This window comes from Rhinoraja longicauda, chromosome 1 (genome assembly GCF_053455715.1).
Source record: "Rhinoraja longicauda isolate Sanriku21f chromosome 1, sRhiLon1.1, whole genome shotgun sequence".
Lineage (NCBI taxonomy): Eukaryota > Metazoa > Chordata > Chondrichthyes > Rajiformes > Arhynchobatidae > Rhinoraja > Rhinoraja longicauda.
Genome location: NC_135953.1, coordinates 135,348,740 through 135,367,785, shown reverse-complemented (window position 1 = coordinate 135,367,785; position 19,046 = coordinate 135,348,740).

Sequence of the window (19,046 nt, the reverse complement as noted above, 5' to 3'; positions counted from 1 at the left end):
CAACCCTTTAATTATAATTTGCCAGTCGATCCCAGCCAATTCCCATCTCATACCTTCAAAGTCTCCTTTCTTTAAGTTCAGGACTCTAGTCTCTGAATTAACCGTGTCACTCTCCATCCTAATGCAGAATTCCACCATATTATGGCCAATGTTGCCCAAGGGGCTTTGCACAACAAGATCGCTAACTAATCCTTCCTCATTACACAATACCCAGTCTAGGATGCCTGCCCCCTTGTCGGTTCCTATACATATTGGTTTAAATATTGGGATGAGGGTAGCTGGGACATGTCGGCCGGTGTGGGCAAGCTGGGCCGAAGCTGACCGGTCAATTGAATAGTAGTTTGTGTATTATTAATTAAAGATTCGTGCTAACCCATACTAACTAACGCTCAAACTCTTCAGACCTGTTAACACTTGCAGTAAAGTCGATTGTCCATCAGTTTATCCGGACTATGACTCTCTCTATGACTTTATGACATCTTGTGATTGCCAATGGGTAAAGATCCCCCTGGCTTTTTCTTTCAAATGGAACAAGTTTGTCACGTTAAGTGAAGTGGTAGTCTTGCCAGAAACATTTATTATGTCTGCATTCCCAATGAGCTGGTGAGAATTGACAGAAATCAATCTGTCTGTAAGAAATACGCAAATATTTTTTGCATATTTACAATTTTTTACCAAAGGGCTTGGGACAAGAGCATTGAAGAGTTGCAAATTGTGAAGCTAGAGGAAGGAAGGTCGGTGGAAAGGGAAGGGGAATGGGAGAATTGAGGTCTATTCTCATCCTTCTAAACTCCAGCGAGTTCAGACCCAGAGGCCCATCATATCGCTGTGGGAGCGCAGCTCGCCCGCGGGGCCTTCCATCGCCTGGCGCGTCTCTGCTGCGGGACTTAACATCGCCGGCGCGGCTCGGCCGCGGGACGTTTCAGTGCCCGGTGCGGCTCAGCCGCGGGACGTTTCGGTGCCCGGTGTGGCTCGGCCGCGGGATGTTTCGGTGCCCGGTGCAGCTCGGCCGCGGGATGTTTCAGTGCCCGGTGCGGCTCGGCCGCTGGACTTAACATCGCCCGGTGCGGCTCGGCCGCGGGACGTTTCAGTGCCCGGTGCGGCTCGGCTGCGGGACGTTTCAGTGCCCGGTGCGGCTCGGCCACTGGACTTAACATCGCCCGGTGCGGCTCGGCCGCGGGACGTTTCAGTGCCCGGTGCGGCTCGGCCGCGGGACGTTTCGGTGCCCGGTGCGGCTCGGCCGCTGGACTTAACATCGCCCGGTGCGGCCGCAGGACGTTTCGGTGCCCGGGGCGGCTCGGCCGCGGGGCCTTCCATCCTCTTGCGGGGGCTGTGCGTGTCGGTTGCCTCGGTAGGGGTCGAGCTGCCTGTCCATGGGTGCGGGGGGGAAGAGAGGGGAAGTTTTGTTGCCTCCATCACAGTGAGGGGGTGTTTGGAGTCACTGTGATGGATGTTTGTGTTGGGGTCGGGTGTCCTGTGTTTTTTTTCTTTTTGCTGTGTTTTGTGACTGCTGAAATTTCGTTCGGTGTTGTGCCGAATGACAATAAAGTGTTGTTATGTTATGTTATGTTATGTTATGTTATGTTATATGTTAACCCAATCCTTCCTGGGATCATTCTCGTAAACCTCCTCTGGACCCTCTCCAATGCCAGCACATCCTTCCTCAGATATGGGGCCCAAAACTGCTCTCGATACTCCAAATGTGGTCTGGCCAGTGCCTTATAAAGCTTCAGCTCTCCCTGTTTTTTTATATGTCCCTGTTTTTATATTCCATTCCTCTTGAAATAAATGCTATTTCTAATTCTGCGGAGTGCCTTGGCGGTAGTCTGACGGCTGGGGAAAGTGTCCCTGCCTGTGCTATGTGAGGGATCCGTACCACCCTTCTTCATGTCCGCAGAAATTCCCCCAGGAGAGGAAACACGGGATGCTTATCAACAATTTATTCATACTTCAGTAATTCTGAATATTTGGGTCAGAGCACCAAGCACGGTAGCTTCACGTGCAATGTCTCTCCATAGCTCTACGGTGACTAGCATTCTGGTCTGTGCAATCAGGTGGCATGACTTACAATGAACAATTACTCAGGATTATTCGATATCCTTAAGGGGTCACTGAAGTCACGAGCAGTGGGTCTGAATCTGAAGACTACAAGCTCCAACCCCCTGGGGAAGATGAATTCAAGTGTTGTTGAGCTATCTGTAATCCGAACCTTTGCTACTTTGAGGAGCAAATTAGTTTAGAGATACAGCGCGGAAACCGGCCCTTTTGGCCCACCGGGTCGGCGCCGACCAGCCATCCCCGCACATTAACACTATGCTATACCCACTGGGGTATAGGATAGTGTTAGGATAGGATAGGACACCATCCTATACCCACTTGGTACATTTACCAAGCCAATTAACCTACACACCTGTACGTCTTTGGAGTGTGGGAGGAAACCGAAGATCTCGGCGAAAACCCACGCAGGTCACGGGGAGAACGTACAAACTCCGTACAGACTGCACCCGTAGTCGGGATCGAACACGGGTCTCCGGCGCTGCATTCGCTGTACGGCAGCAACTCTACCGCTGCGCCACCGTGCCGCCATTCGTCAGAAGAAGGGAAACATCTTTGCTTCTTCCTCCACCAGATCTTCATAAGGTCATAAGTAATAGGAGTAGAAGTAGGCCATTCAGCCCATCGTCTACTCTGCCATTCAATCATGGCTGATCTATCTCTCCCTCCTAACCCCATTCTCCTATCTTCTTCCCCTACCCTCTGACACCCGTACTAATCAAGAATCTATCTATCTCTGCCTTAAAAATATCCACTGACTGCCTCCACAGCCTTCTGTGGCGAAGAATTCCACAGATTCACCAGCCTCTGACTAAATAAATTCCTCCTTGCTAAAAGAATGTCCTTTAATTCTGAGGCTGTGACCTCTAGTCCTAGACTCTCCCACTAGTGGAAACATCCTCTCCACATCCACTCAATTCAAGCCTTTCACTATTCTGTAGGTTTCAATGAGGTCCCCCCTCATTCTTCTAAACTCCAGCGAGTACAGGCCCAGTGCTGTCTAACGCTCATCATAGGCTAACCCACTCATTCCTGGGATCATTCTTGCAAACCTCCTCTAGACCCTCTACAGAGCCAACACATCCTTCCTCAGATATGGCGCCCAAAATTGCTCACAATAGTCCAAATGCGGCCTGACCAGCGCCTTATTGAACCTGAGCGTGGGAGCATTGTTTGAAGTTGGGTAATGAAGCTTTCGGGGATGGGTGAGTCGGAAATGCAGATTTGGGAATGTCGCTGGGAATGTTCCCAGACCGTTCCAGAAATGTTGACAGATAATCAATAACAGCTTGTCAAAGCTCATACAGACAATGCTTCAGACAGCAATTTATCACAGAAGGATTTTTTACTTTTAGAAACGTTGCTAAGCATCACACTTGAAGGGTGAAGCATATGATTTAGCCGATCTTTTGATCCTGATGATTCTTTTCTCGGTTTCAGAGCAAGAGTCAAGAGCCAAGAGTGTTTTATTGTCATATGCCCAAATGGACAATGAATTTCTTAAGAATTTCAATCAAATTCTGAAGAAGGGTCTCGAACCAAAATGTCACCCATTCCTTCTCTCCAGAGATGCTGCCCTCTCAGTTGCTCCAGCATCTTGTGTCTATCTTCGGTCTAAAACAGCATCTGCAGTTCCTTCCTACAAAGTTCTTACTTCTCCTAATCTGAGGAAAGACATTCTTGCCATAGAGGGAGTACAGAGAAGGTTCACCAGATTGATTCCTGGGATGGCCGGATTTTCATATGAAGAAAGACTGGATAGACTCGGCTTGTACTCACTGGAATTTAGAAGATTGAGGGGGGATCTTATAGAAACTTACAAAATTCTTAAGGGGTTGGACAGGCTAGATGCAGGAAGATTGTTCCCGAAGGGGTCACAGTTTAAGGATAAGGGGGAAGTCTTTTAGGACCGAGATGAGAACGTTTTTTTTCACACAGAGAGTGGTGAATCTGTGGAATTCTCTGCCACAGAAGGTAGTTGAGGCCAGTTCATTGGCTATATTTAAGAGGGAGTTAGATGTGGCCCTTGTGGCTAAAGGGATCAGGGGGTATGGAGAGAAGGCAGGTACGGGATACTGAGTTGGATGATCAGCCATGATCATATTGAAAGGCGGTGCAGGCTCGAAGGGCCGAATGGCCTACTCCTGCACCTATTTTCTATGTTTCTATGTTTCTGTGTGTGTACTGCTATGGTGAGCCTCTGCAAGGTTATGGACACATGTCTTTGCCAACCTATGAATATGGATCAACCACATCGGTTATCCAAATGACTCCAACCCTGTAAACTAGAATTAAGCCCAAATTGGCTCTAGAAATCCTGTTGTGTTAGATCCCTTTGCGATATCTAAATCAACAAAATATTAAAATATCTCTTGTCTATAAACTTTAGTGGGGACAGATCTTACAATCTGTTTCCTGCTGGACTGGAAATTAATTGGAGTAGGAAGAGTGCCTCTCTCACCTTCAATGTACTGAGACATTTTGTGCATTACTCAAGTAATGACCCTGACATTTCGTGTCAGGACTCTTCTTCGGACTTCTTGTTCTGAGGTACTCAGAGTAACTCACTGTATTAATCCAGAGGGCCTAAAGTAGGGTCCCAATGAGAAACCTCACCTATTTATGCTCTCCAGAGATGCTACCTTACCAGCTGAGTTACTCCGGCACCTAGTGTCTCTTTTGTAGACCAGCATCTGCAGTTCCTTGAATCCTTATGGAGACACTGGTTGAGTTCTCAGATGATTAGTTTAGTTTAGTTTAGTTTAGGGAAACAGGCCCTTTCGGCCCACTGGGTCCGCGCCGACCAGCGATCCCCGCATATTGACACTATCCTACACCCACTAGGGACAATTTTTTACATTTACCAAGCCAATCAACCTCCATACCTGTACGTCTTTGGAGTGTGGGAGGAAAGCGAAGATCTCGGAGAAAACCCACGCAGGTCACGGGGAGAACGTACAAACTCCATACAGACAGCACCCGTAGTCGGGATCGAACCCGGGTCTCCGACGCTGCATTCGCTGTAAGGCAGCAACTCTACCGCTGCGCCACCGTGCCGCCCAAAAGGTGAATGGTGAGAAGAAAATCAAGGTAAGCAGAAAGTTAAGTAGACCTAACTGGACAACTGGGATGGGTGTTTTCCTTCAAAATCTATTGATAATAAAACCTTAAAACAATGCTCTTTTTATCAATTACCAACCGTAAATAAGAGTGTTGGAAGGAACTGCAGATGTTGGTTTTCCACTGCATAGAGACACATATTGCTGGAGTACCTCAACGGGACAGGCAGCATCTGTGGAGAGAAGAAATGGATGAAGACATGTTGGGTCAAGACCCTTCTTCAGACTCTAGTAAGAGTTATCAATTACACAATCACCTCCCAGTTGGATGTGACTGTCAGGGAAATTATTCTGCATCACTGTGCATTGTGACGTACACATCAACATTGTTCCATTGCCTCCTCCAAAAGAAAACAAATATTCAAATGAAGACATTGAGAACAATGGCAAAATCTATGTTAAACTCAAGTTGTGTTTCCCTTTGTCCCTGTCAAAAAGACCTTTGTTATAAATTGTGTAGGAATGAACTGCAGATGCTGGTTTAAACCGAAGATAGACACAAAATGCTGGAGTAACTCAGCGGGACAGGCAGCATCTCTGGAGAGAAGGTTTAGGGTCGAAACGTCTGAAGAAGGGTCTCTACCCGATACGTCACCCATTCATTCTCTCCAGAGATGCTGCCTGTCCCGTTGAGTTACTCCAGCTTTTTGTGTCTATTTTCATTATATATCAGTGGGTGTGAGACCTTCAATTTAAAAATAAGGGGTAGGCCATTTAGAACGGAGATGAGGAAAAACCTTTTCAGTCAGAGAGTTGTAAATCTGTGGAATTCACTGCCTCAGTTGAGCTAATAGGACTTGGTATTACAATCCCTACTGTAATCGGCACCTTCTTAATCTCTTGAGTGGGGGTAGGGGTAAAGACTTCATTGGGGTCATCAGGTGGGCACCCTTCTTCCTTGGTGTTTCGTTGATAGGCCCACGACACCTCCAGATTCTCTGAATGCATTCAAGAGAGAGCTAGATAGAGCTCTTAAGGATAGCGGAGTCAGGGGGTATGGGGAGAAGGCAGGAATGGGGTACTGATTGAGAATGATCAGCCATGATCACATTGAATGGTGGTGCTGGCTCGAAGGGAAGAATGGCCTCCTCGTGCACCTATTGTCTATTGTCTATTGTCTAATTCTTTGAAAAGCTGTCTGATGCTGAGTTTGTCTGAGCACTGAAACGGGGAAATATACTGTAAATTTTCATATCTTCTCCTGAGTTAGCTGAGATTGAGTGGAGAATTCGAACACTTCATGGTGAGCTGAGGCTCTGAGAAGCAGTCGGAAAGAACGTTTCTGCAGCGAGGATGGAAAAAAATAAGTTTGAATGTTTTTGTTTCATTTCAGAAATCATCTCTGTCAGGAGTTTCACAATTCTGCATTGAACATCTGATCTTGGCAGCTTCTGTGCCTCAGGCAAATATATTCAATTTGCGTTAGGAGCACTGGCGAGGGAAATCCAGGGCAAGTTCACATCCACATCACCATTCACTTCAGAGAGGATACATGTCATGGAGTCATTGAGTCATAGAGTGATACCATTGTACCGCCAGGGGGCGCTGCACGATGGCTGCCTCGCCTACAGTCTGTCTGTCTTTTTCGAAATCTTTTTGTTATTCTTGGTAAGTTTCAAAAGTTTGTGTAAATGTTCTCTGGTTTGTTTGCTTGGGGGGTGGGGGTGGGGGTCGGGGGGAAACCTTTTTTCAATCTCTTACCTTGCCGGAGATGCGATCGTATTTCCGGTCGCTCTGCGGCCTAACATGGTGGAGCTAGAGGTCTTGCCTGGGACTGAATTTGAGCCCCACCGCGGGGCCGTGGACTTACCATCAGAGCGTGCAATCCCTTGCCTGGGATCGACGCTCCAACAAGGCCTGCAGACATTAACATCGAGGAGCTCGCAAACTCGGGTTGAGACCGGTCGGGAGCTCAAAAAGCTGCACGAGGTTCGACTGGTCGCCCGGCACGGGGGAGATGAGACCCACCCCCCGATGCAGGAGCTTGATCGCCCCAACGAGGAAGGCCCGCCGCCGGCTACGGGAGTCAAGATCGTCCCGTCAACGGAAGGTTAGAGGCCCCCGACCGCTGGAGGACAAAGAAGGGAGAGATTGAACTTTTTTTCGCCTTCCATCACAGTGAGGAATGTGGAGGAGTCACTCTGGTGGATGTTCATGTTAAAATGTATTTTGTGTGTCCTGTTGCTTTTTATTGTTATGACTGTATGGCAAATGAAATTCCTCGTATGTTGCAAAACATACTTGGCTAATAAAGTATTATGGTGATTGTGATTGTGATTGTGATTGATATGGAAACAGGCCCTTTGGCCCAACTTGCTCACACCGGCCAACATGTCCCAGCTACACTAGTCCCACCCGTCTGCGTTTGGTTCATATCCCTTCAAACCTGTCCTATCAATGTACCTGTCTAACTGTTTCTAAAACGTTGGGATAGTGCCACCCTCAACTACCTCCTCTGACAGCTTGTTCCGGACACCCATCACCCTTTGTGTGAAAAATGTACCCCTCAGATTCCTGTAAATGTAAATGAGATCAATGGTGACCGTATGAGTGCAATTCAACATACCCCCAGAAGGCAGTGGAGGCCAATTCTCTGAATGCATTCAAGAGAGAGCTAGATAGAGCTCTTAAGGATAGCGGAGTCATGGGGTATGGGGAGAAGGCAGGAACGGGGTACTGATTGTGAATGATCAGCCATGATCACATTGAATGGCGGTGCTGGCTCGAAGGGCCGAATGGCCTCCTCCTGCACCTATTGTCTATTGTCTATTGTCTATATCCCGTGAAGAGAGAGGTAACTCGGGGGGAAGATACATGAATGTGAGCAAGGAATTGAAAATAGTTCCCGGTGAATTTTTCTTTGCTGGAGGAATTTTTCATCTCGTTCCAGAGGTGAAGAAGTATCAGAAAGTACCACCATGTTCAGATGATTGTTTGGTTTTGAATGAGGTAAACTGGAGATAAGATTAAATCTAAATGATTAGAATAGAGAACAATTTTTCTTTTTTAACAGAGCATGTTAGGAGGCCATGGAGTACCAGTATTAATGACTGAAGAAAATGCCGTGCTATCATTTAAGAAATGTTTGATATGTACTTGATAGAAAAGAGAATAGATGAATAATGGCAACAGAGCAGGCACAAGGGATTAGGATCACAGTTTGTGAACATGAATAGTGTGGCCAGGCCTGCAGCAAGTGCACATTTATCACCATTAAAGGGGCTTAGTAATAGAGAAGATGGACGTAAAATGCTGGAGTAACTCAGCGGGAAAGGCAGCATCTCTGGACAGATGGAATGGGTGACGTTACAGGTCGAGACCCTTCTTCAGATTTCCTAAACCCAGGTCCCTCACAATAATGTGTCTGCCAAGTCCCAGTCTCTATTCAGCCAGCAACATATCGCACCAATGATCACTGCTGAATCTCTAGCTGTTCAATACAATACCAGACAATACAATACAATACAATACAATACAATATATCTTTATTGTCATTGTACAGGGGTACAACGAGATTGTGAATGCGCCTCCCATACGATGCAATAAATTAATTAGCTAGTCAGTATTAATTTAAACAACCCAATGAAACAAATTGGAACAGTTTTAAAACAGAATAAAGTGCAAGAAGTTCTGTGCCGGTTCACTGTGCGATGTGACCATCCGGCTCAGCAGGACCAGCTAAACCAGCATCTGCAGTTCCTTCCTAGTAATAGTGTATTAGTTTAGTAGTATAAAAGGCATAGTGGTTTAGTGTAATAGTAGTTTTGTGGCCTACATACACAGAAATTGATGAAAAGTAATATCCACAACATACTGTGAGGAAGCAAGGGTTTCTGTAGTATATTCTTAAGAAAATCGTACAAACTGAACATGATGTGTGTGCAGCTGACTGGTACAAGCTGAAGGTTAATTATCCGTTTCTTTTTGCCTGAATCCCTGTGGTGAAATCCGCGGAAAAGTATTAATCTTGATTCCATCAGGTCAAAATTCACGGTGGTGCAGCGGTAGAGTTGCTGCCTTACAGCGCTTGCAGCACCGAAGACCTGGGTTCGATCCCGACTATGGGTGCTTGCTGTCTGTACAGAGTTTGTACGTTCTCCCCTTGAACGCATGGGTTTTCACCGAGATCTTCGGTTTCCACCCATACTCCAAAGACAGGTTTGTTGATTAATTGGCTTGGTATAAGTGTAAATTGTCCTGATTGTAGGGTGTAGGGTAGCGTTAATGTGCTGGGATCGCTGGTCGGTGCGGACTCAGTGGGCCGAAGGGCCTGTTTCCGCGCTGTATCTCTAAACTAAACTAAAACACCTGGAGCCCGTGGAAATGTTCGAACATTTCCATCGAAACCCCTTTGCATTGATCTTTCAACAAAATCACACTTCCTTAATGACTGGGATTCACATCACAGCGACCAACAGAATGGTGTTGATTCAAACAGAGTGTGGCACATTGTGGCAGCTGGTTAAGCTGCAACCTCACAGCATCAGAGATCCAGGTTTGATCCTGACCTCGGCTGCTGTCTGTGTGGAGTTTGCACGTTCTCCCAGTGACCGTGTGGGTTTCCTCCAGGCGCTCCAGTTCGCAAAGATGTATGGGTTTGTGGGTTAATTGGTCTTTGTAGATTGGTCTGAGTCTGCAGGGAAGTGTATGTGAATGTGGGGTCACATTGAACTAGTGAGAACAGGTGATTGATTGTCGACATGGTCCCATTGGGCTATAAGGACTGTTTCCACGCTCTATCAGTCAGTCAATCCAATTTAAAGGATGAGGTGGGGTAGTAGCAAATTTAGCTTTGTATCAGCAAACTCAACATGTCTATTCTCCCATGGAGTGTGATCTATTGTCATCTATTGAAATTGTATTAAGCAAACTTAAGGCTGTCAGAAGATGCAAGAAGCTGAACTCCTGCATGTTATAGGCCAAGGGAGTAGTGTGAACATAGGTTGGAGGGCCTCTCAGCCACATCTTCAATGCAGTCAGAGGGAGGTGACCAGGTCAATCAGCAGAAGGGTTGGTAACTGAGATAGAATCAGAAGTTAACAAGGAGTGACATGCTGAGTGCCATTACAAGTTGACCACTGTGTGACTGTCTGTGGCTATGTGTGGTTAAATTCATACTTTCGTGGGAGGGCATCGAAGTTCATTGTTGTTGATTCAAGTAATTGTAAACTCTCAGATCAAGAAAAGCTAGATTATCACAAAATATGAAATTGCAGTCCACTCTGATTTGGGTTGGCTTGTGTAACTGCTGATAAGCGTAAGGAAGACACCAGTCCTTCAACAGCAGACAGATTAGACTGAGTGTAATATTTCTAGGCAGTGGTTAATTCAGTGGGATGGGGAGGTTGAGTATGATGTTATTTGTTTTATCTATATTTTCATGTGTGCATTGCAAAGATGACTTTCATTATCTTCTCATCCGGTGCTTAATGAGAGTTGACAACGTTTAATTGACGTGTATAGTAGAGAATCACTAAATGTAATCTTGAACAGCAAAAGATTTACTTGCCATTTGTCAATGCTGAGTGGATATATCATGGGTTTGTCGAACAGCCATTCAATTAAAGACTAATTTGCCAAGTGAGGTATTATTTGAACTCAATATTGGGGAGTATTTGAATACTTTCACCCTCAAAGTTACAAATTCTCCGTTAAAAAATAATGCAACCAGTGCTATATGAAAAAGCAAAAGAATTGTGAATCTGCAAAGAAATATCATGTAAATGAGAATACACTGTAAATGGCTCGATTGTAATCATGTATTTTCTTTCTACTGACTGGTGAGCACGCTATAAAAGCTTTTCACTGTACCTTAGTACACGTGACCATAATAAACTAAAGTAAATCATTTAAAAGATACCTTTTGCAATCCATTAATCTTGCAAGACCTGTACTGATTCAGGGAATACATTCATACAATACAATACAATATATCTTTATTGTCATTGTACAGGGGTACAACGAGATTGGGAATGCGCCTCCCATACGATGCAATAAATTAATTTGCTAGTCAGTATTAATTTAAACAACCCAATGAAACAAATTGGAACAGTTTTAAAACAGAATAAAATGCAAGTAGATCTGTGCCGGATCACTGTGCGATGTGACCATCCGGCTCAGCAGGACCAGTTCATAGCAGCTATGGCCCTGGGGATGAAGCTGTTCCTGAGTCTGGAGGTGCGGGCGTAGAAGGCCTTGTATCGTCTGCCCGATGGTAGAAGTTCGAACAGACTGTTGCAGGGGTGTGAAGAGTCTTTGTGGATGCTGGTGGCTTTTCTGAGGCATCGTGTGTTGTAGATGCCCTCCAAGGCTGGTAGCTGTGTTCCGATGGTCCTCTGAGCTCTATGGACTACCCGCTGAAGAGCTTTCCTCTCTGCCTCCGTGCAGCTGAGATACCACACAGGGATGCCATGTGTTAGGATGCTCTCTATGGTGCAGCGGTAGAAGGTCGTCAGCAGCTGTTGGGGCAGACCAGACTTTTTCAGTGTTCTTCGGTAGAACAGTCGATGCTGTGCCTTCTTGACCAGCGCAGCAGTGTCATTGCATTAGAAGGGACAACAAATGGTTGAATGCAAGTTTTCGTAAAAAATACAAATAAACAAATATGGTCAAAGAAACAGTTTCAGTTGCGTGTTTAATACTTTTTGTTATAAAATGAGAATGCTTATGTCTACTGACAATTTTGAGATCGCTCATCGGCCAAGCTGAGCCTCAAGCATATATTCTCCCTCTGGTGTACTTTGTGTCGGATTTCTATTGACACAACTGACTTACAAAAAAGCGGATATCGAATTTTCGATGTTCTTATTCTCGTGAGTTTCTGAAGGGTTTCGTAATTGAGCTGCTAGATATCCTACACTTTTAACACCGCCAGCATTTTATAATCATTTTTGGTACACTTTGAAAACAAAACATGTATTTGAACTTTCTCCTTACTTTAAAGAATATTTATTATTGTGACAAAGGATCACGGCACAACGGCAAGGTTACCTTTCATTAACAAAGTCGAAACAGTGAGAACCTTTCAAGCTCTACTGAACAACCAAATTACAATATTAAAACTTCTCTTTTTTTTAAAAAGTGCAAGCATCCTTGTGCATCATTGTAGTTTATGACTATTTAAAATATGAAGTGTTTCAGATATTTTCATGGAATTAGTTTCACTATTTCTTTAGCACCAGAACTATTCTTATGACTATTCGTATTCTTATTCTTATGACTTACCAAACAATGCATTTCAATTGGGTTTTAGTTTAGAGATACTGTGTGGAAACAGGCCCTTAGACCCACCGAGTCTGTGCCGAACAGCGATCACCCATCTATCCTACACACTGGGTACAACTTACAGAAGCCAACTCACCTACATACCTGCACGTCTTTGGAATGGGAGAAGAAACCAGAGCAACTGGAGAAAACCCACGTGGTCTCAAGGAGAATGTACAAACTCCGTACAGACACCACTCACAGTCAGGATTGAACCTGGGCCTCTGGCGCTGTGAGGCAACAACTCTACTGATGCACCATTTTGCTGCCCCAGGTTTTATCTAATCACATGCACAAAACTATTATTACCTCCAAATGCAGGTGCCTAAAATGTAATTGCATCTTCAAAGTCTTGATTCCAAATAATATTAGCACAAAAAAGGCCCTTATTCACAAAGGTTATGGCTACAGTTACAAAGGAAGTCTTCGAAAGCAAAATTTATTTTGTATTAGAATTAATTCATATCTAGGTCATAAGGCCTTAAATGATAGGACATTCAAGTCTACCTCACAATTCAATCAAGGCTGATCTATTTCTCCCTCCTAAACCCATTCTCCTGCCTTCTCCCCATAACTTCTGACACCCCATTTAATCAAGAATCTAGGGTGCTATTGGGTTGTATACTATAGGCTCCAAATAGAAGGACAGAGGTGTAGGAGCACATTTGCAAGGAATTGCAAGACAATGTAAGAATGTTAGTGAAACGATGAGAGATTTCAAATATCAGAACATAGTGTTGGAAAAAAATAATCCAATAGTCTGAGGAGAAGAACTGCAAGAGCTGAATGGGATAATGTTCTTGATCAGTATATTTCCAGCTCAATGAAGACAGTCGAAATATATAGGAAGGAACTGCAGATGCTTGTTTAAACCGAAGATAGACAGTCTGTAGAAGGGTCTCAACCTGAAATTTCACCTATTCCTTTTTTCCAGAGATGTTGGCTGACCCGCTGAGTTACTCCAGCTTTTCTAGTCTATCTTCAAGGCAGGCAGTGTTGAATTCAGTTTGGGGGAATGAAGTAGGATAACTGGACTCTACATCCAGTCAATGACATTGGGAAACAATGATCACTTTAACATCCAGTTCAGATTTACTTTTGGAAAGGGCAATCCACACAACACAGGTTGTGTGAGTGGGCGGATGCATGGCAGATGCAGTTTAATGTGGATAAGTGTGAGGTTATCCACTTTGGTGGTAAGAATAGGAAGGCAGATTATTATTTGAATGGTGTCAAGTTAGGAAAAGGGGACGTACAACGTGATCTGGGTGTCTTAGTGCATCAGTCACTGAAAGGAAGCATGCAGGTACAGCAGGCAGTGAAGAAAGCCAATGGAATGTTGGCATTCATAACAAGAGGAGTTGAGTATAGGAGCAAAGAGGTCCTTCTGCAGTTGTACAGGGCCCTAGTGAGACCGCACCTGGAGTACTGTGTGCAGTTTTGGTCTCCAAATTTGAGGAAGGATATTCTTGCTATTGAGGGCGTGCAGCGTAGGTTTACTAGGTTAATTCCCGGAATGGCGGGACTGTCCTATGTTGAAAGACTGGAGCGACTAGGCTTGTATACACTGGAATTTAGAAGGATGAGAGGGGATCTTATCGAAACGTATAAGATTATTAAGGGGTTGGACATGTTAGAGGCAGGAAACATGTTCCAAATGTTGGGGGAGTCCAGAACCAGGGGCCACAGTTTAAGAATAAGGGGTAGGCCATTTAGAACAGAGATGAGGAAAAACTTTTTTAGTCAGAGAGTTGTGAATCTGTGGAATTCTCTGCCTCAGAGGGCAGTGGAGGCCAATTCTCTGAATGCATTCAAGAGAGAGCTAGATAGAGCTCTTAAGGATAGCGGAGTCAGGGGGTATGGGGAGAAAGCAGGAACGGGGTACTGATTGAGAATGATCAGCCATGATCACATTGAATGGTGGTGCTGGCTCGAAGGACCGAATGGCCTCCTCCTGCACCTATTGTCTATTGTCTATTGTCTATTGTCTATTGTCTATTGTCTAAATCAAAGAGTTAATTGAAGGAAGGCAAATACTCTTCAGCCTGCCAAGTCTGCTCTGACCATCAATCTCTCATTTACACTAATCTTACATTAATCTAATTTTAATTGTTTTCCCAAGTTCTCATCAGCTACTCTCCAGATTCTTCGACACTTAGGCAATTTACAGTGGCCTTTTGACCCACTAAGCAACACATTTTTAGGAGATGGGAAGAAGCCCATGTAGTCACAGGGAGCATGAGCAAACGCTACACAAAGAGCATCCAAGGTCAGGATTGAACCCATGTCTCTGCAAAACAGCAGGCTCTATATGCTGCCTCCAACACCTAAAAAAAATTAATCTGTAAAACCTTTACTAAACTAGTGGCTAGGATCCAACTGATTGGGAGCAGTCAAATTCTAGTCATTAGAATTCAAAAATGGAAGTTAATACCAGATAGGTAGAGATAGGTAGAAAGACTAGAAATGTTTGGTGTCAGTCTACAAATCTAGAAAATTTACGTTGGTATGAAAGAGGCCATTTCATCTTTCATCTATTACAGCAGGCATGTGTGTGAATGCATGTGATCATACAGTATATGTGCATTGTTTGTTACTTCAACTTTACACTTTTTACATTTCAAATATAAAAGAGATGGGAGAGAAGAATATGTCTCTCACAATTAATTTATGCAATTATTAAGTATAGAAAAGGTAGGCAGTCATAATCTTTTTTCCCCCAGGATGTAAAGGGCCTAGCTTTAAGGTGAGATGACAAAGTTTAGAGGAGACTAGACCAAGTGGACCCGTTGGGCCCAAACCTCTCCTCCATTGGTGCAGCACCCTCTCCTCCCCCACCTCCCCGTCTGCCTCCCCATCCCCTTCCCCCCCTCCCCACCCCCCTCCCCCCTCCCCCTTCCCTCTCCTCCCTCCCCTTCTTCCCCCTCCCTGCCCCCCTCCTCCCCATGCTCCTCCACCTCCCCCCTGCCCCCCTCCCCCCTCCCTCTCCCCCCTCCTCCCCTCACCCCATCTCCCTGCCTCCTCCCCTCTCCCTCCCCTCCCTCCTCCCTTCCCCTCCCTCCCCTCCCTCTCCCCTCCCCTCCCCCTCTACCCCTTCCCGCAACTCCATCCCCCTCAACCCCACTTATCCTCCTCCCTCCCTCCCTCCCTCCCTCCCCCCTCCCTAGGAGATAGATTTAAATTTAAAAATGTGAATAACTTTAAAAATATAACACCGATTTCAATGAAACTTCTTCCATTAGCACCAAAGGGACGACGGTGAGTAAGGTGGGCCTAAAATTGTCGCGTTATCGTGTACCGTTTTGGCTGTAGTTCAGGAACAAACAAACAAATAAGAGTTTTAGTGTATAGATGTGTGGGGCAAGTTTTTTTTACACAGAGGATGGTGAGTTCCAGGAACTTGCCAGGAATGTTGGTTGAGGCAGATATGATCGTAGCATTTAAAAGACTTTTGGACCACATATGAATATGGAGGAAATGGTGATACCAATTATGTTCAGGTAGATAAGAGTTGGACTAGGCATCATATTTGGAACAAACATTGTCAACTGAAGGGCCTATTGCTGTGCTGTGGCGATCTTTGTTTTATGTTCTAATAGGAACATACCATTTAGTTTAATAATTGTTATTTAATTGAGGTGTCGGGTGAAATAAATTTAAACGCAAAATAATTCTGATTTGTTTAAACAAGGTTGCTTAACGAGGTTGCGAAACCATTTTACACAATTTATCTTTTTCTTAATCTTTGGAGTCGAACTTGTCTAGATTTCAGAGGCATCAGAACCTCACGTAACAGGCTCGGTGGATAACATCTCTCGTGGCAATCAATCATCCGCATTTGAGAAATGATCATGTAAGTACTATTGTCCTGGAGTCCAAACAGGACACATATTTTCCATTCCTCATGGATGCCTTATGAATGTAGCTCCTATTCTTAGAGATGATGACTTGCTTCCACTCCAGTTGGGTGGCTTCTGTGGAGTTTGGGCATTCATGTGCATTGTGAAAGATCTGCACAGGTGGCTAAGCAAGTCATTTGGGATGTTTGGCCTTACCTCAGTGCACTTTCTTTAAGAATTATGTTGTGGGAAAGGGATTCCCACAAATCTGTCATAAAGTTTAGCTTAGTTTAGAGATACAGCGCCGAAACAGGCCCTTTGGTCGACCTAGTCCGTGCCGACCAGCGATCCCTGTACACAAGCACTCAGGACAATGTACAATCAGGGCCAAATAACCTACAAACCTGCATGTCTTTGGAATGTGGGAGGAAACCGGAGCACCCGAGGAAAACCCATGCGGTCACAAGAACGTACAAACTCCGTACAGTCAGCACCCCTCGAGAGGATTGAACTTGGGTCTCTGGCGCTGTAAGGCAACAACTCTACCGCTGCACCACAGTGCAATAACTTTGTGACAGCAAAAGATAAATGACTCTTTCTGCAGTGAAAATGAGGTGGGAGGTTTCATATTAGATTTACACCATCTTCTACCTCCTGCAAGTGATTTTCTACTCACATCTAAACAAAAGGCTGCATCTCCCCTTGTTCCAGTTAAGGAAGTAACTCAATAATACGGCAACATTTCTTTTCGCGGGTGCAATCAAATTTTACTTCATCCATTTAGGAAAAACTGAAACTCAACTAAAAGCCCCTTTGCAGACTCTGGCAAGTACTTACATGGAGCACAATGTGCTGCAGTAACTCAGCGGGTCAGGCAACATCTCTGGAGAGCATGGATGGGTAATATTTCGGTTCAAGAGTCAAAATGTCGCCTATTCGCGTTCTCTAGAGGTGGTGCCTGACCCATTGTGTTACTCCAGCACTTTGTGTTCTACACAAGTTTCTAGCGTCTGCAGTTCCTTCTGTCTACATCTGGCAGATATCTGCTTGGAAACGTCGCTAATGCGGTCAGCTCCTAACTCTGAAAACTTACAATCAGAAACAGTGGTTAGAGCAGAGAATGTGGTGCCTTTTCTTGTGAGTTTGCCAAGTAGTATAAATGGCGTTGGGGCCAACCATATATGAGGGAGTTGGGAAACGTGACATTGATAGTAGACACAAAATGCTGGAGTAACTCAGCGGGTCAGGCAGCATCTCAGGAGAGAAGGAATGGGTGACGTTTCGGGTCGAGACCCTTCTTCAGACATTGATAGAATGGTCATAAGGTGATTGGTGATAGGAGCAGATGTGAATCATCTATTTTCATTCCTTGATGTAGTTAATTGAAAATGGTGAGGTTATTCAGCACATTCATCGCTGAAGTTTCCAATTATAGATGCATCTCGTGTCCCAAAGGCTTGCGCAATGCAATTACACATCTGCAATAAAGGGGCCGAGAACCTTTAGTCTCGGAGTAGATTTAGGCCCAACATGTCTACTCTGTCATTCATTCATGGCTGATCTATCTCTCCCTCCAAACCCCTTTTCTCCTGCCTTCTCCCCTTGACGTGGAGACTGACCCGGCCGCTCCAAGCCGCGGGAGTCTGCGGGACTTTAACATCGCGGAGCTTGCGATCCCTTTGCCGGGGATCGAAGCTCCAACCGTGGGGCCTGTGGACTGTGGAAGTCTTTTAGGACCGAGATGAGAAAACATTTCTTCACACAGAGAGTGGTGAGTCTGTGGAATTCTCTGCCACAGAAGGTAGTTGAGGCCAGTTCATTGGCTATATTTAAGAGGGAGTTAGATGTGGCCCTTGTGGCTAAAGGGATCAGGGGGTATGGAGTGAAGGCAGGTACGGGATACTGAGCTGGATGATCAGCCATGATCATATTGAATGGCGGTGCAGGCTCGAAGGGCCGAATGGCCTACTCCTGCACCTATTTTCTATGTTTCTATATTTCTATGTTAACATCGTGAAGCCTGTGGTCTCTGGTAAGAAGAGGCCGACTCGGGAGCTCCGTGCCGTGGAGAGTTTCAACCGCTCGATGCGGGAGTTTCGATCACCCCGACGGGGGCTTCGATCGTCGGCTGCGGGGTCTTTGATCGCCCCGACTGCGGGTGGTTTGACTGCCCCGACCGCGGGACAACAAAGAGGAAGAAGTTGGAACTTTATTGCCTTCCATCACAGTGAGGAATGTGGAATCCACTGTGTTTATGTTAACTTTTATGTGGTTGTGTGTCTTGTTGCTTTTCACTTAGTATGGCTGTATGGTAACTCAAATTTCACTGTGCCTTAACTGGTACACGTGACAATAAACTGACCTTGACCTTGAAACCTCGAAACCTTGAAACCTTAGCCTCTGACATCCGTACTAATCAAGAATCTATCTATCTATCTCTGCCTTAAAAATATCCATTGACATGACCTCCACAGCCTTTAAAAAAATTTTTTTAGAGACACAGCGCGGAAACAGGCCCTTCGGCCCACCGAGTCCGCGCCGCCCAGCGATCCCCGCACATTAACACTATCCTACACACACTAGGGACAATTTTTACATATTACCCAGTCAATTAACCTACATACCTGTACGTCTTTGGAGTGTGGGAGGAAACCGAAGATCTCGGAGAAAACCCAAGCAGGTCACGGGGAGAACGTACAATCTCCGTACAGACGGCGCCCGTAGTCAGGATCGAACCTGAGTCTCCGGCGCTGCAAGGCAGCAACTCTAC